Genomic DNA, 24250 nt, shown 5'->3' with positions numbered 1-24250 from the left:
AAAAATCACAATGTAGAATGATATACTTTTAAGTGAAAACTGTACAGTATTGCTTTTAGACATCAAAATAAGCGTATGCAACTATTAAAAATCCAACCGTGAATTATGTTCTGAAGAAATTACAACACATCTTTTCCCCTTTATGCAGTATGCCCTGAAGAGCATTAACTCTACTTTCTTAGACCCAGAACCTCATCTAATTCCTGGGGAGGGGGGAATCTTTGGAAATGAGAACATTTTCCATCCTAGAATTCTGACAACCAGAGGGGGAATGCTTCTTTTTTTCTCTTGATAATGACTGTCTTCCCACCACCTATTTAACAGGAAAGGAAGAAATATTATTTTTTTCTCCCCCCCCCCCCCCCCCCCTCCCCAGCTAAAAGTGTTTGCAGGAGGGAAGCAGGAAAAATAAATAACTGTAGAACTACTGCCACCTACAGTCTTGCTGAAAAAATGCCAGCTGCAGGGGAAAATACAAACGTAGTAATAACTGGGTCTTAAATGTCCACCCAGAAAACACTACGATATAAAGCAAATAACTTAAAGTACATTTAGGATTCACCTAAGGATCCTGAAATGTCTTTCTGAAGGAGATCTTAATCAGGTCCTATTTGCCTAGCCTTTATTATGTGGTAGTTAATTTTTCTTGCAAATACTAATGATTGACACCCTAAAAAATTCTCACTTTCTTTTCCCCACATTGTGCAGTGAACCACTTTAATAGACCCCAGATGTAAAGAGGAATAAGTTACTGCTGACAGCACAGTAATGAATGCTGTTGCACCAACTGAACAGAGGTGAGGTGCATCCTGAGAAGTGGTAGGGTTCTAAAATATTTCCAAAGGGATCATGAGTAAGCTCTACAGTAGCAGTCTCTGGTCTTCCTGATGCTGGGGAAGCAAAAAGGTAAAGCAAGAGATGAACCAGAAGTAGATTCCTAACAGATTATACAAATAAAACCTGCAAAGAGTGGGAATTTAAAGCTCTATTCTTTGTGAAGTACCTTGTTATTGCCAGTAAAGAACAGGTTTGGGTTTCTGGGGTTTTTTTTTATCTTCTCCTCCCTCTGCCCCATTATTTTCTAGTGGATGTTCACCCAGTTTTCAAAGGATTTAGTCTCAAAAAGTCAGGAACTTAGCATGTCTTTTATTAAACTGTCACTCATCTTCAGGGAGACGAAGATACCGAAAAAACACTTGGTGGTAGTCATGCATGACCTATTTCCCCCCTCATCCTCTTTAACCAGCAAATGTGGTGAAGATATGTTCAGTGGTGGTGTCTGTATTATTCTGTTCTGGAAGTAACACAGGCACTTGGACCTACATTTTGTCGGTAATCTGACACCAAACTTAATTTTTTTTAAAGCCTTTTTATTAAACATGTATTTAATGGCTTGTTTTTTCTAGGTTGTAGGCTATAGTAATAGTATGTTTAACTCCACTTGACGGTGATATATAGAAAGTATGGGCTAATTTTCGTATTAATTGTAGGAGCTCTAGCGTCAGGTGTTTTAAGTTTATTGTCAGGCTATAGCCACCTTCTCAGTGATTTAAAAGTAGTAATCAATCAAATCCAACTCACATGGTCCTAATTAGCCATTTAGGCTTGAATTTGTCACTGGGTTTGGGCAATGATTACTTGTATACTTGTGTTCTTTGCAAAATGAAGGCCTTATACTTAATAGGAGCACACGCATTGGAAATCAGAGGTAAATCAACAGGACAGTGCAGTGTCCTGTTCCTGGCAGTGGCTGGTATTGCTATCATCTAGGAACACATGCTGCAGTTTAGTGACTGTAGACAGAAGAAACTCAAACCATGAGCAACTCTGGCATTGATAGGTGAGGTATCTATGGCACTGAAATGTCTTACAGCTCTGGATTTGGTAGGAAGTTATACACTTAGAAAACGTAATATTAATTGGGAATTTGGCATGCTTCAGGAATGGATTCAATCCACATCCTGTATCCTCCTTTTAATGCAATGAAATAATGGTTGAGGTTGTATATACAAACACAAGGATGATTTTATGTGGTTAACGTGCTACAGAAGGATTTGGACAGCATGGGTTCAGCTTCTAACTCTGCAAGGGTCTGTGTGACCCCAAGTATGTGGGTCAAGGCCAATAAAAGTGCTTAGACACATGAATTTCATTGCAGATTTGTCCCTTATTCTGTTTATGTCCAATTATTTAATCTGAAATAAGGATGGTATTTCTATCCCATGCTGCGATTTTGCCTCTTATTTGTGCAAGCTCTTCATTAAGGACTGTTTTTCACCAGTATGTGGAGAGACCAGTAGTATCTTAATCTCAATGGACAGTAAGATAATGCACAACAATCTGTAGGACTAGTGATAATAACCACACCCAGCACCGGGAAAGAGTTAAGAACTTTCTGTTCTGTGCTTGAAACGTATTTCTTTCACTGACAAGGAGTGGAGGGGAAATTAGACTGATGTGCTTCTCTCAGAAAGCAAGGGGTTCTTGGTATAAACCTGTTGTAGCTTTTGATGATGTGTTAAATGTGTAAATTCTCTCGTGTCTCTATCAAATGGTAAATGATTTGTGGAAGACAATGAAACGGGAAGTGCTTTCTGAATTCTTATGACTCCAGATGAGAGGGAAGTAATTGCAGGAGCTTGGATTTTGGTGTTTTGTACTGTAAATAAGTCACTCAGGACATTTTACTGCATCATTTCTATCTAAAAAAATCATGATGGGATGTCTTGCCTTTATTATAACACTTTTTTGCTGAGCGAAAAGTTGAAGAGAATAGGTCCCACAGAAATCTTAATCTCAGTTAAGTATAATTTTGTTGGACAAACATTCATTTAAACACAGCTTATTTTTAATGGTACCTTCAGTGATGGAAAGCTTTCGGGATGGGTGGCAAAGCAGAGTGTGTGACTGGTTCCTGTAGCAATCTCATAGACCGTACATCAGAGACACCTGCATCTGACAATGTCACATTGCTTACATTCCTTTTTAGATCCTTAGGGTGTCCCTTAAGTGGCAGTATTCCCTGCCGAAATTGGCAAATAAAGTATAACGTAATGACCTCATATTTTAACATTCCAGAAGAAGAATCAGATAGAGTAAGACTTTTAATATCACTGCATTTCAGATTTTTCATTAGGCATACACTGTACATGGGTGCAAACTAAAAAACATTTGTTCTACTGGTTGAGTTCTGCTTTCATGAGAGATGCATATATAAATTTAATACATGTTCTTTCTGTCCTTTCTGTCCTTTGTATGATATCAGAAAGATGCACACTAAAGGGAAAAAAGCTTAGCATTCAGATCTGTCCAGGAAAGAAAAAACAAAGCTAGAAAACACACAGCCAAAATGTTAGCAAATTTTTCAGATATAATATCCACCTAACTAGACAATGAGTGAAGACGAGTACATGACTTTACTTACATCCACTTTCTGACACTTCTCAAATATTTCAATAAGCCTGTACTAAGGGACTTAGGGAAACACATGATTACCCTAATATGAAACTGCTTATACCAACCATATCATTCTTCAGCATTTAGTTTTGTTAATTAGGTAACCAAGCCACAGTTTGACCAGCATTGAAATTATTATTTTTGTAATTTACACATGTATGTGTAAGGAGAAAGCATGCTCTGAGCCTTCCAGTTTTGCAGCAACTGAGTAGAAACCATTGAGTCATTCCACTGTTGGTCTGGTCTACACTGATTACATGGTTTAAAGGGACAAGCATCCTAGTATATACTGGCCATCTTAATGGCACTCTGATCTTAGCTGGTTTCTCTAAAGGTTGTTGAAAGCAAACTAAGAAAATTAAATTTGTTTTTTTGTTTGGATTCAGAATTTAGCCTTGCCATAAACCTGTGAATGAGAGCCAGTGCATGGTGAGTTTTGCTGAGCTGAGTTCCGGATCTGGCTTGCTGCAGCTGTTCCTTGGGAACATGGTGTACTACCCGTCCTCTGAATCCCTTAAGAAGGAAGGAGGGATATGTACTTCAGGTAGTACTATAAATCACCTAGAAATGAGACCTACCGCAGCTTCCTTGTTACTGACACAGCAAACGTCTTATGCTTGGACTCCATTGTGTCTTAATTTGATGTATTGTAATAGGTTAAAGGCTAGTAACCTTTTGCAAGAGCAGAAAAGTATACATTAATTCCCTTCCCATATCTATGTCATAAAGAGGATTCAGTTTTAATCCTTCAGCCCAGGTGAGCTACTTGTGGAAAAAGGTATGAGACATGTCCCTTCTTCAGGTATGCCTCCAAAACTACATTTAATCTCTAGCAGTGTTAACTTGTTATACCTTCACCATGATTAATCACATTGATTTAGATCAACTGGGGAAGAGGTCAAGAATCTTCTCTGTGGCAAAGTTTTATGCTGGCAGCTGGGCTAATGCGTGATTCTTGATGAATAATTCATGTAAAAATATGGCTAGAATACTTAAACCAGTGCAGGGCTGCAGGCTTACATTGAGGGTTCCTGGATTTTCTTCATGTCCAGTTTTAGGAGACAAATGGCAGAATACAATTACTATAAGTTTGAGAGAACAGGAGCTTTGTGCTTTTTAAGAAACTCTAGAAATGTGGGATCAAATTTTACTGGATATAAGAATCTTCTGGAAGAGACCTTGCTTTCGTGTAGGAGATTTGTGGTAGTCCACAGGCTTTTCTTTGTGAGAAATTTTCATCTTTGTGGCCCTCCTCTGGACTTGCTCTATCAGGTCCATGCCTTTCTTATGTTGGGGGCCCCAGAGCTGAATGCAATATTCCAGGTGGGTCTCACACCAGGACATCAGCTTGTATCTCATTTATTTTATTTCCTGGGTAGGGGTAAAGCCAGACACTTGAGGCATTCACTCACTGCCTACAAGTTTTCACAGTAGTATGTGTTAGCTGAAAACGCTTCAGTAATGTTACAGTTCCAAGCTGAATAATGGAAAGTGAAGAAGTAGTGGTGCAAAGTTGTTCCTGGCATTATCTCTTGGCAAAAGACTGTTAGCATGATGTTTGGGAATAGGGGTTGTCTCTGAACTTAAGTCATCTGAATGAATTAATATATCCTGACTGAATGGCTGCAAGTGCTTGTATTTTTAGGATGTCTCTCTGACATACAAGAGAGACATAAGAGTTCCTGTGGTATTGTAGACTGATGCAGGACTTGTTGGAAGTTAGAGTTTGACACAAGTAAACCAAACCAAAACTGGTGCTGATTTATTTTCACAGGCTGTCTGTAAACTGCAGTAGCTCATGTTGCTACTTTGTGAGCAGCTTGGCTCTCTGTAGCAGTAGGCTGTTTGGAGCGAGATAAAGAGCTGGGGCAGGGTACTGCTGTGGTTATCTCATCATGCCTTTGTGTCAGTGAGAGCCCCCTGTGCCTGCTTATGACTGCTGCCAGTCCTGAATGCTGAGAAGACCGGAATCTGGAGTCTATATGGGATGACCTAGGCAAGCATGTGCTGATGCTAGTGGGTTTCTGTGTGTTTGTCCCATACTTATACTGCAAGCGCAGCTACCATCCAATGTTCAAATGTAATTTTTTGGGGGGTAGGAACTGGCTGTGCTGTCTAGCTTCTAGTACAACGGCATCCTAGTCTGGGGTTTACATATTACTATCAGAGGACAGTCTGGTACAGCAATAGTCTAGGTAAGACAAATCCAGTCACAAAGTAAAAAATAGCATATGTATCATTAGTGATGTTGAAATCAGCATTTTTAGGGGTGAAGTGGCTAGTTAAGCTGTTGTGATGCAGCCACATGCTGGTCAGTGCTCCCTATCTTGATTATATACTGTACCTTTAATGTCACTGCACTTACTGTGACTTCTGTTATTCTTGCATTTCAAGCCTCCTGCAGTCATACCTGTGTTGAACATATAACTATGGAAAAAACCGCAACACCTTAAGGGCAACAGAGCTGTAAGAAACACCACCTTACTATCTTCAGCTAAGCTAATTGTTTTTAGCAAGCTTTTTCCATGCTGACATGAAAGTTTCACAGAAAGTTTCTGTCAGGGTAATGCATGATACTGTTTTAATGCAAATCTAATTACCCTGTGGGACATCTCACATGCTTAGCAAGTCCTTGTCCAAGGGTGGTTGCCTCAGCTCTTCAGCAGCTCAAACTTTTGAGACTAATTCAGAGAAACTGTTACTGCTGCTTGAGTTAGAAGCCTTCCTGATGCAAAACTGCCATTCATGCGCTATAACTGAGCCCTGATTTAAACGAAAATTGATGACAAGTAATAAAACTGTAGGCCTCCATAGGGAGTGCGAAGATGTCTTTGGCAAGTGTCAAAGGAAGTTAGAAGTGATGGCAGCAGAGGCGGGTTAGAAAAGGCAACAGGTACCACTTCTGCCTCCTGCTAGCTCTACAAAAAATATTTTCTGAGTATTATGCATGCCAATACTGTTTCACATGCTGCAAATCATTTGTGCCAATGGGTTATATAATTATTTGGCCAAGTACAGGATGGCAAGATGTGTATTAATAACTATTGGTTATTGCATATGGAAAGCTGATTAGAAAGAGCAAGCACAGTTGGCAGTGCTAAAGTGCATGTGCTGTGTTTGTGCTGTCTTTTGCAGTTGCATGGTACCTTTCAGAATTATTTAATTTCTTACAGTTGATGGAAAAAAAATGAGATGAATGCTGGTATGAGTTGTAGGAAGGTAAAGCACTTCAAGTCAGTGAGACAGTGGTAAAACCGAGATAAGCTAAGAGCTCTCTCAGCAGGAAGAATAATTATCTAAAGTATTTCCCATCTCCTAAGTATGTTCCTTGGTTCCAGAAAGTATCTGGAAGTTTCTTTGTCCTGAAGTTTGCCAAGATCCCCAACTCGGTAAAAGCACTTGAAGATATGCTATGTGCCCTGAAGAACATCGTTGACATAAGGTGGTGGTAAGCATGCTTTTGAGTGGTCTGTTTAACATCTAACACATCTCGGAACACATCATGTTACCAAAATTAAAACATTAATCTTTAACATTGTTTTTAAAACGTTAGCTCTAATGTTAAGGACAATTAATAATTTTGATACTGATTTTCCAGTGACACTTAATTACTTGGATAATATTTTCTCTGCAATATCTATTTAAGAATCTCAAACAAATAAATTCTGAACTGCAGTAATGACTGTTGAAGTTTGGATATTTTTTTTTGGTGGCATGACTGATTTAAAGAACTAAAATATGCACCTAGATGGAGCATGTGCTCTGCAGGTATCTCTGCTTAATTGGATTTTAAAGATAGGAAGCTTGAAGAATTTTTTTAAATTTCTAACATGGAGACTGGCTTAGCTGAAGTGAAGACCTTCCACACTTCTAGGTATAATAGTTTCTTGAAAACTATTTTGTGAACAGAAACTGAACTATTTCACTTAACAAAAGAAGATAAAATTAAATATCCATTGTTGGTTAGACTTGATTACACTGTGCTTCCTTAGAAGCAGAAAGTAACACTGGCAGTAGTAAAAAAAAAAAAAAAAGTAAAGTTATGTTGTCTTTTGGCATTCTTGCAAGAATTCCTAGAGGGGTGAAAAAAGTGTGATAAATAAGCACTAACAAAAATAGCATTGCTGACAGCAAAGGTATTTCCAAAGTATATCACAGAGACTTAGATTTACTCCAAATTTCATTTGTAAACAGTGATGAAACTTCAGAAATTGCTGAATAGAACTTTGCTTGTGTCTGTTACAAAGCTCTTGTAGTCCAGTTTTCAGTGGTTCTTAAAAAATGCGTGTTTGGCTCTGCTGAAATGACAAGCACATCAAAATAATCTTTAATTAATTGATTGCATTTTTTTGTTATGTTGTGCATCCACTTATAGTCTTTATTTTAAAATCAAGGTAATCACACAACTAAGTGAACAACAGAGACCTTTTCTCACCAAGAATTGTCTCCCCAGTTTACACATCAGAAAACCTTTGATCATATGTCCTGTTGGAGGCCACTATTGGGGAAGGCAATTACTTCAATCATTGAACAGACCCATATTTGAACAGGTTGAAGCGTTCTAGTGGAGGAAGCTATTTGTCAACCAACAAACTAAATACTTACGGATTCTCAATCTGAACATCCCCATCTGATTACTCTTTGACTGTATTTCCCACCTGGGAACATACAAAGGGCTAGTCCCTCTCCTTAAGAAAGACTTCGCTGTTCACTGTTTAAGCTGTTAGAGGAGCCAGCTGTGTGACTCACAGGACATCAGGTGGCTTCATCACTGAATTTTTTGTTCATTTCCAAAACTAGATCAGGTTAGATGTGTCTGAAAAGTGAAGAAATTAAAAGGCTTGAGAGAGAGTACTGGTGGTAGCAGAACAAGAGGTAAACAGGTCAAGACTCTCTCCCTTCTGCTGCTACTTTGGTGGTGCTGCTTTCTAGGTTTAAGTATGTGCATGTCTCTCCTTCCCCAGGGTAAAGGCAGTATAAAACTCGAAAGCTGTCTGGTTTTTTTTGTACCAGGACTGGAGGAAATTCAGAAATTGGGATCCGGTATTCTAAATCTAGGGCAGTGGCTTTAGTAGAATGATTTAAAGCTCAATCCTTGAAACTCGGGGAGATAGGTAAGAAAAAGAAGCCGGGTCTTCAAGCTGTCTGGTAATGGAGACTCTTAAGTAAAGCACTGAAATTGTTTGGAAAGCCTTACCAGTAGTTGCAGCTGTTCTGTTGACTGCACAAATTAACTGGTTCGTTCTGTCTGTCCCCTTAAGTCTTTACTGGTATCTAGCAGTTGATCTGGTAATTTTTACTTTTAAGTAGCCATTCTGTAGTTAAGGACAATATTGTTTGCAATATCTATATAGGGAAGGGGGGAAACAAAGTTTTATTATGCTTGCAAACAAGTCCATTGTGACTCTGTGGGATAAAAATAGGAGCACAGCCTGACTCTTCAGTGTAGGAAGAGAGCGCTGAGGTATGAAGTGTATGGATTTCTCTCTCTTGCTGTCAGTATAGAGAAGAAGAAAGATCTGAAACCCAACCTGCGCATTTGGTCCCTGCTGCCCACTTTCCCATGTGTTTTGTAGGTAGTCGTCTGCTTTGCCAACGATATAAAATACAGAAAAGTACTGTTTCCTGGAGGCAGTGTATATAACATGTATATCTAGCATTATGATCATCGCTTACAAAAAACCTGAAAACACGACCACCTCAGAATGGTACCACTCTGAAGCTAAACTTTCACCAAGGTTTAGTCTGAGTGCAGTTGTAGTGACGGAATGGCTGTTGAGAGCACAGGCATGAACAGCTGAATTCTTACTTAAGGTAACAAAGCTGTACACCACATTAGGTATCTCTGCTTGAAAATCCAGAAGCAAAATGTCAGGTTAATTTACCTTAACGTTGTAGGAATGCTTTCTAAACTTAGGCATCCATAAAATGTGTCTGCAAGTTGATATGTTTATGCAAGCTGTAAAATATCTCCCAATGATTGAGACATAATCATGTTACAGGTGAGGCTGTCATGGCTTGCAGCCCACATGCACAAGTCCTAGCATACCTTAACTGGAACTAGGAGCGTAGCTTAAGGATGCCTGAGAAGCTGTAGACTGAGTCACCTTGGGTTGTCAGTTTGGTCTGAGTGCCCACAGTTGGAGCTGAAGGACTGAAACAGCAGCAGAAGAGAGGAGATGGAGATGGTGATGGTATGAAGTAGAAGCCCTGTTTGGGTTGGAAAAGGATGTGGAAGAGGAGTCAGAAAAAGAAAGGAGGTGGGCTGAAGAAAAGGGTGTTGGGGAGCTGGATCAGAGAAAGCACAGAAAGCTGCCTAATTTCTCAAGTAAATTTTCACAGAAAAACCAGTATGCCTGCTTTATAGTGTCAAAATAGTTTTCTGCTCCCTCAGGGTTGCTGTGTTTGTGCAGAGGGAAGGCCACAACAGGGATAGCCAAGTTTTCAGTTGTCCAAACAAATAAAAAAGTTTCAAATTATCCTTTTAACAGCATGTTTTTCATAAAACATCCAGCACAGTTAGATTATATCACTAAAAACAAATATACAGTCAGGCATAAAGCCAGAGGATTAGCTACAGTTCTGGTTTATCAAGAACAACAATACTAGTATCAGAGCAGAGGGAACTGAAATACTCTAGCACTTGGATACATGGTAATTAATGGCTCCTTAATAAATACTTGGTGAAAGGCTGGTGTACTGGGTGTTCCCAGTAAGTGACTGAAAGACATATTGTTGGTGTGACAGAAACTCAGATTTGGTTTCATAGCTGAATTCTTTCATTAGGTCATTAGAGGCAACTACATTTGCTAAGAAACTGTGCCTCTACTTTAATGCTAGTATTCATGTGCATTGTTAACTGTGTCTAACATGGGGATAAAATGGTAATGCAAAGGCCTTGTCTACCCTACCTGTACCTCCACAAGGGGTTTTAGAAGTACAGATTTTCTCACTAACACACTGGTGTTAGTCTGCTGCGTGTATGCTTTTAGAGTCTGGGTCGAGATTAACTTCTTAAAATCAGCACTAAAAATAAACCAATGCTCTGCTCATATTTGTAGGCTTTCAAATCCTGGATTCTAATCTAACTTTACAGCATGGTTACTCTCTAATTAAGGGCAGCTTCCTGTGGATTAGAAACTGTGCCATGTCTAACCCCAATGTAAATGAGATATATTAGCTCTTTTCTCAGCAAGTGTTAAATAACTGGTTTTAGTGTATTAAAGAAAAGATGAGCTAGTATTTGGTGTCAGTACTATAAAAAAAGAACAGCTTTGCCAGGATGTACTTAATCTTTTTGCTGTAATGACAGATGTTCTTGATTTACTTCCATAAGAAATATTAAATTTCATGAATGAGTCTGTCAGTGTTTGACAAACTCTGACTTGAAGATACACCAAATATCTCCATTGATAAAAGGCCTACATGACTGATACAAGTTGTGACTTGACTTTGCATAGCTTAGGACAAATATTATAAATCCTACCCATCTGTCTATATTTACCCTCATTTCTTCTACAGTTCTGTCCCATATGCAGTTCTGTGGCTCTAAAGTAACTTAAGACTACCATATGGATTCTCAGGTTGTCCCAGTCAACAAGTCGTCCCATGTTTATACTGTCCTAAACCTCCTGTAGATTTTACATTTGTGCATGCTGCGTGTACAGTTTTGGAATAAAAGTATCCATGTTGATCTGTATGTCTTGGGACAAAATAATTCTGCTTGGATCAATCTTCTTGGAATATTCAAGTAGCTGCAAATAATCTAGTTTGGTTCTGACCGAAGAAGCATACAGTGCTTTTCCTGACAACAATGTGCTGCTTCTCTACGATGCCAATTTTCTACAGCAAAGCCCTGCCCAAACAGACAAAACTGCAACTTGAGTAGGATGACCACATCATGACTTTTTTAAAATGGAATTTTAAATTTTTATGGAGAATTGATCGCCTATGGTTTGGTAGGCTACCTGCATAGGTCTCCTGATAATATAACTCTTTGTTTAGTGTAAGTTAAATAAGCAGGAATAGCATCAGTCCAGGGGAAGGTGATGTGCTAAACGTAGATAAAGTTGGCTGAGAAGACATGAAGTAACTTCTTACGAACTTTCTCCCTGATTATTGTAACCATGCTTTGAGCATCGCTGCTGATGTGTAATCAAGAACATTAGTAAGCTGAGGTACAAAGCGATTTAAATTGATAACTATCCTTTCTTGCTTAACTTTAGCCCAAACTCACTAATTGGGTACTGCTCTTATGCTGATATTTTGGAAATGTGTGAGCAAGGAGAGGGAGGAAGGAGGAGAAATAATTTGCTCTGCTGCTCTGTGTGCTGCTTACCCATGAGATCCTCAGCATTTAAACATGATTAATTGAAAGAAAGCTCAGTCTTGCAACTGTCTTTAGTGTTGCTTTAGTGCAGCTTCAAGGGAGTCCTACCTGTTGGTGTCACACTAAAGCTCTAGGGTCACAGCTGTTAAACAGTAGAAGCAAAACAGCAATTCCAGAAGAAAGTGGAGGGTTGATGTCTGATGTTGGAGGATGGAGAGACTAGGCTTCATTTTGAGGAAAGACTGCAGGTGTATTGCTCCAAGCCAGACTGGGAGCTGCAACTAATCCAGACAGCATGATTTAGGCAGCTCCAATAATTTAGTGTGCCATGGGCTGGAAGATGATGAAGAGCTAAGGGGCATTCTCTAGGTTTTCTGGTAAATATTTGGCTATGCTTAATTTCAAATTATTTGTTTTCTTGTTGGTGTTCTAGCTTCTGTAAAAGTTAACACCTTTGCATCGTCCAGATCCTTCCAGGCTTTCCATGAGCTTGGCTTTCTGACTTGCAGCAGTCTCTTCATATCTCTGCAACTGTCTGCTTGCTGGGAATGCTGCCCAATGCCAGCACCTGTCAGAGCAGAACAAACTGCACGGTTGCAACCCTCGCTGTTGATCAGCAGCGTGCTGGGATTCAAGGGCGGGGGCAGGCCAAGAGGACAGCTGTGAATCTCCTGTCTTGGCAGGAGCTGTGCCACATATTCTTTGATACTGTGGGTTTGCTGTAACAGGACTAAAAGGTAATGCCCTAGAAAAGCAAGAGTCATATAGATGAAAATAAAAATGCAATATAGTAATGAGCCATCACTCCATGTTTTGATGTTTGTTTGTGTTTGATTTTGTATACTTTGCTAGGGAGCAGGTGAGAACACTGTTTAAGCACATTGACTTTCTCAGGGTGATTCCAGTTCCCCGCTCAGCAGCACACTTATTTATCAGATCTTTTGTTGATGTACATCCCTGAGTTTCCTCTCTGTCCCTTTGTCTTCTAATGGCCATCTATGTCAATGCCAGTCTGCTATCTCTGTGTATCTCCTAGAAATGATGAAACTGAGTTAGGTCTTACACTGCAGCTCTGTTGCTTTGTTTTCTAAACAATTTTATTTCTCCTTGCAAATTACACAGGAGAGAGAGAAAGAGAGAGAGAAAGTGCCCCATCCGTGTCCAGCCCTTTCGCTATAAGCTAAGCTACAAAATCCTGGCTCTTCTTAAGATCAGAGGAGTTTTTCCTTTGGTTTTAGTCAGGCAAAGCCTTAGTGTGTTCAGTGTTAAACATAGTAGTAGTTAATGATATTAAATTAAAAGAATGTAAAATCTGAAGTTTCAATCAAGAATGTGAAATGGCTTTTAAACCAGAGCAATTGCTCATTTTCAAGAGCTAAGATGAGTAAGTGTTTGTAGTAGTTTTCTGATGGGAGTTTATTTTGGATAAATCATTTGGAAGTGTTTCAGTTGTTTAACACAATCTTTCTTGAGTGTTGGCAGTTGTTTTCACATATTGGAGTAGGGGAATAACTTCACGGTTAATACTAAGTTATTTATTCCTTGAATCTTGTAGCAGGAGATGCAAATTTTCTCCTTCTTCAGTTTAGCATTATGATCAACCCCTATCTGCTTCCAGTTTGTGTATGAGAACCATATTCTTGCCAGATATGTCATAATCAAGGAGGCAAATCCTATTGCTTCATTAAAAAGACCAAAAGAGAAGTTGTGCATATGTACCACCTTTGCCTGGCAACATTAAAGTCACCATTGCATATAAATAGTATTAGGGCGGGTGTTAATCGTTGCATTTTTCCATCATAAGGCTAACACCTCTTTACTGTATTGGTAAAGCCATCAAAAAGTGTCAGAAAAGTCTAATCTTACTTATAAAAGTTACAAAGAAATAACTTCCAACTTTCAGTCCACTGGCCAGAAAACTCCGTAACATAGTATGGAGAAGGAGCTGGAGAAAAGCGACCCAGGAACAGCTGCCCTTGAATGGCCTCTTTAGTGTCCTGTCCTTCCTTTGGCTTTTGTCAAAGGGGGTGGTGCAAAGCACTAAGAACAACCTATTGCTCTAGCTGCATCTTCCTCCGCCCCTTGTACTCTTAGGACAAGGAGGTTTTGTTTGAATTTCAAACACTCTCATATTACTTACTACCAAGCCAAGTGGACAGAGAGGGGAAAGGTTTGCTTTATAAACAGTAAGGAAAATAGTGTATCTGAGAAGATGGAAGTATTGAGATACAAGCATTTAAGTACATAGTCACAATATTTATTAGCTGACCCTGTGACAGGATCTCTTCCTGGTAAACAAAGGTATGTATACTCATCAGTAAATTATCTGAATTTTATTTCTGTTACTTTCAGTCACCTAGATAGGTATCAGCAAATCCATTTTGAATGTGTTGTACATTTAATAACTGATCTATAATTCAAGCATTAGTTTTCATCACAACAAAAACTTTAAACACTTCTTAGTGAAAAAGTCCTAGGATGCTAAAACACTAATAAAATACTCTGTAAGAGTGAAGCATGTATGATGTTACATGGCACTTCAAGGGTTTAGGCCTTGGAAATTCCTAAAATGTCACGGAATTGGTAATTTTACAATGCAAAACTTGTGTGTGTTCTTGGGTCTTTAATGATGTGATGTGGGATATTTTAGCAATACTGTTCAAGTTCTCTAAAAATTTAGAACATGAAAGTGTGAGAAGACATACCAATAAAGAGAAATTAATCTGTTCTTAATAATGTTCTTTCTACATCTGAGCAGAACAAGGTATTGCATGATGCTGAGTTTATTAGCCCTGAGCTGATATCTGTAATGGGCACTGTAGGAATAAGTTCCCTGGTTTCACTGTCTTTAACACTTCTGTTTCTGTCAGCTTCTGATGTTACTGGTCTGTGTGAGATCTTTTCAGATTTCTCAAACACCGTCTGAGTGGTTAAGTCAAGACTTATCACAGTAAGAAATATAATGATACTATGTCGGAAATGACAAAAGCATGAAGAAGTTAAAATGCAGGACCACATTTGAGATCCATTATTTAATTTTGGGTTCTTCTTGCAATGTAGTTACAGATTCAAGACCCCGGACTCTGTCCCCCAGATAGTTATTTGATGCTTTCTAAATCCTTCCCTTCCTATTCTTTCTATTCTGTGAAACCCAAAGAACATGTTTTAATGGACTGCTTCAGCTGGTCTTTGGAAGAAAACTTGTCTGGCCACTGGGCAGTTGCCACTGGGCCTGATGACAGGTATTTCAGTGATGTAGTAGCTTTGTCACGCATGAAATCCTTTCCCTGCCGTTTATCTCACAGGTATTAGTGATGAATGCTTTCCCTACGAAAGATACCAGCTAAAAGTTTGGAACCGTTAGGGAGGGTCATCTCTTACCACAGTTAAGCAATGTGTTGCTAGAAATTGGAGATGCTAGTGCTTCTCCCATATTACTGTAAACCAATGCTTAACTTTGCTTCCTTGCTCCCAAGCAACAAAATTGCAGCATGTCCTTAAATAACAGGGTCTTCTGTGTCCTGATGTAAATTTATTGAAAAAAAAAAAAAAAAAAAAGGAGTCTTGGTAAAGTGCTTAACATGCCTCACAAATTTTGAGCTCACCTCTTCTGCTTCTCTTGTTTATGAATTTAATCCTATACACAGCCTTGCCCTTGTTTAATAGTGTTTGTACAAGACCTGATCTATAGACCAGGATGGGTGGCGTGCAGCGGGAGTTAAAAAAAGTGGATTCCATGCACTTGTTTGCATTTAAGTCATTGAACTTCACTATTTGTAAGTTTCCCAATCTGTAACAACTAATGCAGTATTTCCTTCACCTACAGGTTTCGGGAAGATGAGCTCCTTAAACTCTATGTTCTTGAGATTCTCAGATGAAGGTCACACTTGAGGTGCCTATTGCTATTAAACTATTGCTTTGGTTGCCCTTTAGTGAGGACTGAAACTGTATTTACTTACAGGGCTCAGATAGTGAATCTTTCTTTCCTGAAGAATCACAATTAACTGCCAGCAACTATGTTAGGAATCTCAACAACTGTGGTGTTGAGCAGTAGAGGGATAATTGTTTACTTATGAAGCTTTCTCACTGGTTGTGCTGTGCTCTTCTATCGTGCGGCGGTCTATACCCACCCCCAAAATGAACCATTTCTAGGGCAGTTGCTTTAGACCATTTGGTTTTTTTAACTGGTTCTCTTACAGTTATTAGCATTTGCTCACAAAGTTTTTCAGTTCTTCACATATTTGTGTTCTAAAAATAAGAATTATTTTTAAATAATTTTGAATAATCTTATCTGTTCATGTTGGTATACTTCGGCAGCTATGAAGGATATAGAGAGGCCATTTCCTCATCTGTAGCTATTTATTTTCTGCTTCTGCAGCCTAGAGCTTGGAAACATGCTGTGTCCACACATTTGCTTCACAAGCTTACAAAAATGGGGAACAAGGTGACCTGAACTCTTATGTTTCTTTTCTCCCTGCTGGGCTTGCTTGAGAGGACACCTTTTGTAGGCCAAGCAAATAGACACTCTGGGACTCTTAATTTTTTACTTGTAAATCGTGATTCTAATTTGTCCTCTGTTCTTTGCCAGAGAGATTCTACTCTGATTTATACCAGAAGAGCATAAATTGAATCAAAGGAGTTAACATAATGTGTTTAGTCTTCAAAGACCTTTCAAAAGTGTTAATGGGCTATAAATCCTTTACAGCATTTTAGGGTTAGGATAATAGGATAATAAGAAACCAGTGTGTGAATTGAACTGTGAAATTATTTAACACGTCTGCAGCCAACTTCCTGAAGTTTATGGTATTGAACTAGTTATCTGATTTCTCTTGTGAATTTTTTTATGTGACTGACAGTTGCAAATCCCCGAGCCTTTTGTGTTTTTTTTTTAATCTGTAACTTGTTCAGGAAGTATTCTCTACCAAATGTTTGTACTGTGTTATCCTTTAGCCATTTTAACACTTTCTATTCGACAACTGATAGTAAATACTTTGGAAGGTAGTGGTGTTTTGTTTTGGGGGTGGGGTGAGGTAAGGGGTGTTCTCATTTTTTTTTTTTTTAACTTATTAAGGTTTGAGTCATTCATTCACATGTCTGAGTTGTGGTAAACAACAGCAATGGTTCTGTGGAGTGTTCTGACCTGATGATGTTAACATACAGCTTCCAAAAACTTCTTTTAAAGTTGTTTGTTTGTTTTTTTTTTTAATCATAGAACCTTTCTGGTTCTGTAAAATGATGACTCCTTTAAAATCAGTGCTCTGGCATATACATGACTTCAGCCTTGGCCTTCTATACACATTGTGTGTAAAGACTACTCAGGAAAGAGCTGGCAGAACTCCTACCTCAGTAAGATAGGCTTAATGGCATTAGGTCTAAATGTGAGTACAAGCAAAAAGAGTTGAATATGAAAAGAATCTGCTGTTGCTTAGAAATAGTTCTTCCCCTTCCTCTCCCCCCCCCCAAAAAAAAAAAAAAAACCAAACCCCAACCACACATACATGCTGCAACATCCAACTCCAGCTCTAAATAAAACTCTTAAAACAGGTGTGCCAGGATGCATTAGATATTCTTAGACAAACAGTGAGCATTCAAATCTGAAAATCACTACCACCATCTAGATAGATACACATTAAATATGTGCTTGTCAGAAATAACTGTTCCATTAAGATTTTGGCACTTTGAGTACCAGTGAGAGAAGGTTCAAACTTATACTTCATACTGCCAGAGGCTGTTGCAGACATGTTAGTTAAGCAATACTGAAATGCTACTGTGCGTATACACAACTTTCCTGTAGTGAGGAAAGAATCTGCTCTGAGAAAGAATCTACCACTCCTCTAAGTGAGAATGCCAAGGGAATATATGATTTTTGTAGTATACTTTCTCATACCTTGCCCAAGAGAGTGACATATCGTGGAAAGGAGGGCACTGTGGGGAGGGTGGATGCTGAAATATTCTGCTTGACTAGAAAACTTGTTGGGGAGAGAAAGAAAACAGCATGACCATTGATGAAAAGCTGCTTGCTACTGGAAGTAACGTTTCCTTCTCCACATGAGGAACCCTCACAGAGGGGCTTTTTTCCCCAGAAATTCTAGTGGGCTCTAGAACATGCTGTTACATAAGCTGAATCTATTTATTAATTTACACATGTAACTGAAACAGGTATTTGTTCAGTGCTTCTCCTCTAATTGCTGAAGGAAGACCTAGTATCAGCATTACCCTGACCCTTGACAGTGTTGGCAGGACTTATTCCACTCTGCTGACTTCTAGCACACAAGCATCAGCTCAGTTAAATCGCTGAAGTCGGATGCATCAATGCCCTTGGTGAAAATTTGCAGAACATCGAAAATAGTAAGAGCTCTCTGTTTCACTGAATTGCGTATATTTTCCTTTAAGGAATTAAGCATTCTGACCATACTTGAAGTACTAAGTTACTAATAGCTTTCAGATTCTTAAGAGAACTTCTAAAATTTTGCAAATTCTATTTACCATAACACTGAATATTCTTTTCTTCTTTCTTTACTAGATACTTCAGACGCTAGGTTTGAAGTGCTGTGGATAGCCTATGGATGACCCTGTACTTCTGGCTGCATACATTAAAGATTTTCCTATAAATTATTTAGTGGTAGAATTTTCTGAACAGCTCTCTTGTTTGTGTTTATGCACGCTCATATATGGTGAAATAAGCATGGAAATGGATTCCACTGTTGTGTGAACTAGGTCCATAATAATTCATACATGTAACGATTCTGATTTGAATAACCTCAAGATGAAACAGGAACTGCCTTTGGTTGATTTAGTGTGCTGCATCAGTGTCTGGTATTAGAAGCTTCACCTTGGCATGTATGGAGTCCAAACTTGGTAAGGCTGGCTGTATGCAACCTCATAGCTAACCATTATACCTATATGTAGGATTCATACACTTTTCTCTTTCATTTTAGAGAGTCCTGTCTTGATGTACCTGAATGTTTTGATTATCGATATGAATATTCAATCCTGTTTCAATCCTGTTTAGTTCTTATCTAGCCTCAAAGGCATCCTGTGGCTGTATTCTACAGCGTAATTATGAGTTGTGATAGTTTTAGAAAACCTGTTTTCTATTACTTTTCAATAAAACAAAACCTGTCATCATGCTGGGTAGAGTTTGAATATTAATCTAGGGTATAAATATTTGTAACCAGTTCATGAAAGCGCAAAAGCCATGAACTGCTGCAATGCTGGTGCTCCTTTGTGATAATGCTGCTGTTCTTGCAACAAAAAGATACAAATTATCTTTGAAATCATGTTAACACACTTTGTTACTTGCAGATGTCTGCAGTTAGTTGCGAAAATACATTGAGGATGGAGTTAAAACTGAGGTGCTTTTTGTGCTCAAGTAATATCCCCCAAATGACTGAACTAATATTTGACTGAGAGCCATGTTGCAAATTTAAAAACTTTGTCATTTGGGGGATATTATTTTAATAGATAAAAGCACCACAGTTTTAAGTATGTCCTGAATTTAAACTTGGCATGGCAACAGTATTTAAGAATTCATGGGGGCTTGGAGTACTGTCTGTTAATTAGAACTTTTAAAATTTCAATGTTGAGTAATTGTGTAGAAGAGAAGTGACTGAAGGCAGATAGGGCCTGATTCTGCGTGGTAACTCACTGCATCCCAGACTAGGAAATTGTTAGCTGGGACTGTGGTTTTCCTCTGAAGTAAGATGTCTTCTGTTGTATAGCACCTTTTCTCCCATCTCTTATATTAGTGGTTGTTGAAAAATTAAGCCGGGTTCAGTGCACATTTGCCAATCCCAGGGGCCTGTACAGCACCTGTTTTGGAGATGTGCTAAGCATACTGACATGATTTGCAAACTCAGAGCTGAGTTTTCATGTCTTCAGAAAGAATTCAGTTATTCAAGCATGTTTAGCAGCTGTATTTCCAAGAAACAAAAGGACTGATGTATTGAAGGCCACTGATCTAGAAAAGCGTCCAGAACAATTGTTTTCTTCCCCGGTCCTGTAATAGGAGCTGGCAAGGCCGTTCTGGTCCCTCCCCAGAAACTCTATGTACTTTTTCACTTTACTGGATTATGAGGAAAAAACCTAAGTGACTTCTGCAGCTGATTTAGCATTGCTCTGTCACAGGGTTCATCTTGATCCCTGCAGAATCCAGCCTTTAAAATACAACGCCAGCATGTTGTGTTTCAGACATCCTGCTGACACTACTCTGTTTATCTAATCGTACTAATATTGACATATGACCGGTGCTCCTTTATTCTGCGGTAACCCTTGTTCTTTAGATACATACAATTCAGTGCAGATATGCTGATGTAATCTGGGCTTGTAGCTTTCAATCATGTACTGACCCTCCCCTGGGATCCTCTGGTGGATTTAAAGGTCATCACCAGGTAAGAGGTCACTACTAGGCATGTTCCTATAAAACATGAATTGTTTCATCAATTATTTTTAGACTTTAAGGTTGGTTTTGATCTAATTTTAGGACAATAGAAAATTTAGATTTCAATGTGTGATTGCAAGACTTGGGGGAGAAAAGCTGAAATGTTTGAATTTGTAAATGTAAAAATTCTTTTTTATAACGCTACAGTTCAAAATGAGGCTACCTTGAAAAAGAACTCCAAATTTCTGAACTTTCCTTTTCTTACAAAATGAAGTTTTACTGATAAGAATATGTAGTGTGTTTTTTGTTTTTTCTAAAACCTCATTTTTTTCAAAATTGCGAAAGACCTGTATGTTTTGCAGAGGATGACTCTTCTGGTAAAGATCATTTGAGCAATGTGATGTGAGCAGTATTTGTCTTGATGGTGAATACTGCTTTCTTTTAAGGAAGTTTATTACTTTCTCTCTCTGCACACCTGTTTTGGGTACTTTGAGTCATGACCCATAGCTGCTGTAGGCTGGCTTAGCTCTCCAGGCACTAGCTCACTTAGTACCATCCAAAGCTGTAGCACAACAGCTACTGGATTTGTAAGTTACAAGCATCTTTACCAACTGAAAATTAGAGATTCCCCTAGGCTAAAACTTCAGATTCAAAACAACTTTAAGCTTTGACACTAGAAATATGATCTAAATAGTCCTATGCAAACAAGGTGGGGACAGATAACATTTCTAAAGTGTCAGTGGAATTTTATTAAACTTAGTCTTCTAATGAGCAGCCATGAACTGGAGATAATTTCATCTGCTTATCTCCATTAAAGAGAACTCTTATCCTTGGGTGGTTGAAGATTATTAAATATCTCTAATATATTAGTACTTGAAAATGTAAGCAGTGAAGATTTTAATCTGATTATTTTAGTATAGAGATTTTGTTTTTAAAAATACCTCCTTAAACAATATTTAGTCCTAAGGAGCAAATGGATCACATTTCTTATCAGAAACAGGGTATTTTACAGTTTCACAGAGAGACAGCCAATGAACTGGCTAGTGGAGGGTTGTAGAACAAGTAATACCTCTTGCTGTGTAAAATCTATTGCATAACGTTAACCTTTTGCATGAGCCAGGCTTCTTGGGATAGTAACAATACATAAATGGTACCTATAGGGCAGCCTCAGAGAAGAAGCAAGTTGTGATCGATTTACCGTAGCAATGCCATTATACCTCTTGTACTTTGAGGTCCATATCATGCCCCTAGCACTTGTAATTCACTGTTAAAATATTAAAATTACAGAGTCAAACTTGAGATCCCACTTTTCCCTTTGAATGTTTTACTGTACCAATATGAGGTATTTTGGCCAATATGCCTTAAAGGAAAGATTCCTTTTAATTCTGTAAGGATCTATTTCTAGTGCTGTTCTGTGAGCCCAAACTTTCAAAAATGAGTCAAAATCTGCATGTTGATGAGATTCAGGCTTTTTTGTCTTAAGATTTTTAAGATGAACAGTATGCTTTTTATTTGGCTTCTGTGGTTTTTGGTCTTTTCAGTACCCTTTGACTGTGTTCCTAGAGCTCTAATCCCTGAATTCTCATTCAGTATTTGCAAGAGCACAGAACTGAGGAGAACCGCAAGGTTCCTGAGCTGGCAATATTGAAAACTGAGGGTCTCTCTTAGTATGCTATTATCTGTAATTGTTTGACTGTGAGGCTCTGGAAGTTAAAATATATAGTGGCTGTGAGCATTTGGGTATGCCCAGCCAAGTTAAAAATGAACAAATAGAACTGCTGGGAATTCACTTACCACAGTGAAGAAAGTTACTTAGGGAAAATACGTTAAAAAAGCTCTCAGTCAGGTTTTTTTTTAACATATCTACCTAGGTACTTCCCGTAGAAATAGCCATTTCTAACGTGTCATCTTATTCAAGGGTGTTTAGTTACAGGATATAATTTTTTAGTCCTATTTAAGTAGTTAATCCAACTAAGAGTTGAGAGAAAAAGGGTGCAAATGTTAGTACACGGGATAGGTGTGTCCATTTTACCTGCCAAACAACAGAATTATAATATCACTGCTATTTTCAAATTGGTTTATTTCAATTGGTTTGAATGGCAATAAACACAGAGGGTTCTTCTGACTTTGAGATAAATAAATAACACATATGGTTTTAAATTGTGCTAGCTTTATTGTTAGCTACAGCTTCACTACATTTCTTAAGAGAAACCCACTTCTGAGAGGATTTGGCCCTTTAGAAGATTGGAGAAGCCGATTACATGTCGTCTTGCCCACTGCCAGTCACCATCTGGTGCGCTGGCACCTTTTGGTGGTTTAAATGTGACAGTTACATTACACAGGTGTAAGAAAAGCAGAGAAAACAAAGCAATAGTGAATCAGGACCATGAAGTACTGTTGGTTTACAGTATACAAACAGATTGTTCTTGCAGTTTGAGAATTTGGCTCTGTTAGCGTTTGGCTAAGCTTTATCAGACTTGACATGAACAAAGATCAGACTTTCTGATTGGGCCTCTACATCACAAGAATATACACAAAACCTGGACTAGTTCTTCAAGTGCTGTATATACAGTTTGAAAGGTACATGGCCTCTGGTCTTAATGTTAGTATGCCCTTCTAGCTCTTGCGGTCTTTTTTTGGTAACACTCAGTTTAGAAACTTTTTATTTCTTTTGAACTAGAGTGATATGAATACATCACTCCTTGAAGAAAATTTTTGGCTGTCTCTCAGAAATAGAGCAGGATTTTTGTTCTGCAGGGGACTGGCAACAGAGAGTAAATCCAACAGAGAATTATCCAGGAATTCCTTGAGCTTTTCAGCATTATGCAAATATGGGCCTAAGAACTAATGTAAATATGAGTTTGTTTAATTACACTAATTTAAATAATCCTTTATATTTCTGTTACTGATAAAAAGGAAGTCTTAAAGTAATCAGTTTTGAGATTAACCCTTTGGCCCTGCACAACAGAGCAATGACAAATCTTTTGGATGCAATCAGCAACCTGTTTTGATTTACCAGTTTTGACCAGTTCGCAGTTGTGTCCAATTTATCTACTGGACATAAGGCACTTTTCAAGTATAGACTTTTTAAAATTTCAGAATGCCTTCAATAATCAACTGTTAGTAGAGCTGCATTTACAAATAGTTACACTGAAAGAGAAAGTATAGGAGGTGCGAGTTCCGCTACTGACATAGCTGCTGCCTAAAGAAGAAAGTTGTGATTCCCCTAGCAGCCAAGGACATCTTGTGTTGATTTCTCTGGAAGAGACCCAAAACGCACACATAAATGGGGAGGTGGGTGGGGTGGAGCATCCTCGGCCACGGCTGGTGGTATAACCAGTGCAGATGGGGACTGTCATTTGGAACAACCTGCAGCTGAATTGTGCTGGGGCTGTTTTAGCTGCCACCAACGAAGTATGAGGGAAGTGTGAAAGTATCTTAGCTATTCAGGATCTAATTCAGAACGAGTAACATTTAGGTTTTCCTGTTGTAGAATTTATGATTGTAGCGCTCCCTAGATACCTCCCCCCCCCCAGTAGTGGGTTAGGCTGCTGGCATTTTTTTTTCTGCTAGATGCTTTGTGCATTGAGGTATGAAAGTTGTTTATGAAGAATTTCTCCAAATGAGTTTCACTGCTTGTGAAGTATCTTTAACCGTGCGTCCTTCATAGTGCTGTTACCCAGACTGCTTGGCACACAGTGCAAAAATTCTGGTTTCAGAAAATCTGGAATCAGGGATAGTGTCTCAGCTCATGTAATTCAGCACAGTTCCACGGAGGTCTAAATGTGAACCTGTTTAAAAAAATATATCATTTTAAAAATATGCTATCTCTGCCCACTACAGGGATATGTAAGAAATTTTGTAATGGACAGTTACAGAATAACTCGTTAATAGTACAAATCTGTCCTGAGCCAGAGCTGCTACTACATGGCTGCTGACCTGAAACAGGAGAATTTTTATCTAAACCTAGTTATCTAAATTTATGTTGTTATATTATCTAATAAACGTAGTTATCTAAAGCTGTTATCTAAACAGTCTCTTGAGTGACAGCCCCTAGGAAAACACCTGTGACCAGTCACAATTTC

Source organism: Phalacrocorax carbo, chromosome 4 (assembly GCF_963921805.1).
Source record: "Phalacrocorax carbo chromosome 4, bPhaCar2.1, whole genome shotgun sequence".
Taxonomy (NCBI): Eukaryota; Metazoa; Chordata; class Aves; order Suliformes; family Phalacrocoracidae; genus Phalacrocorax; species Phalacrocorax carbo.
This window is presented reverse-complemented; position numbering follows the sequence as displayed.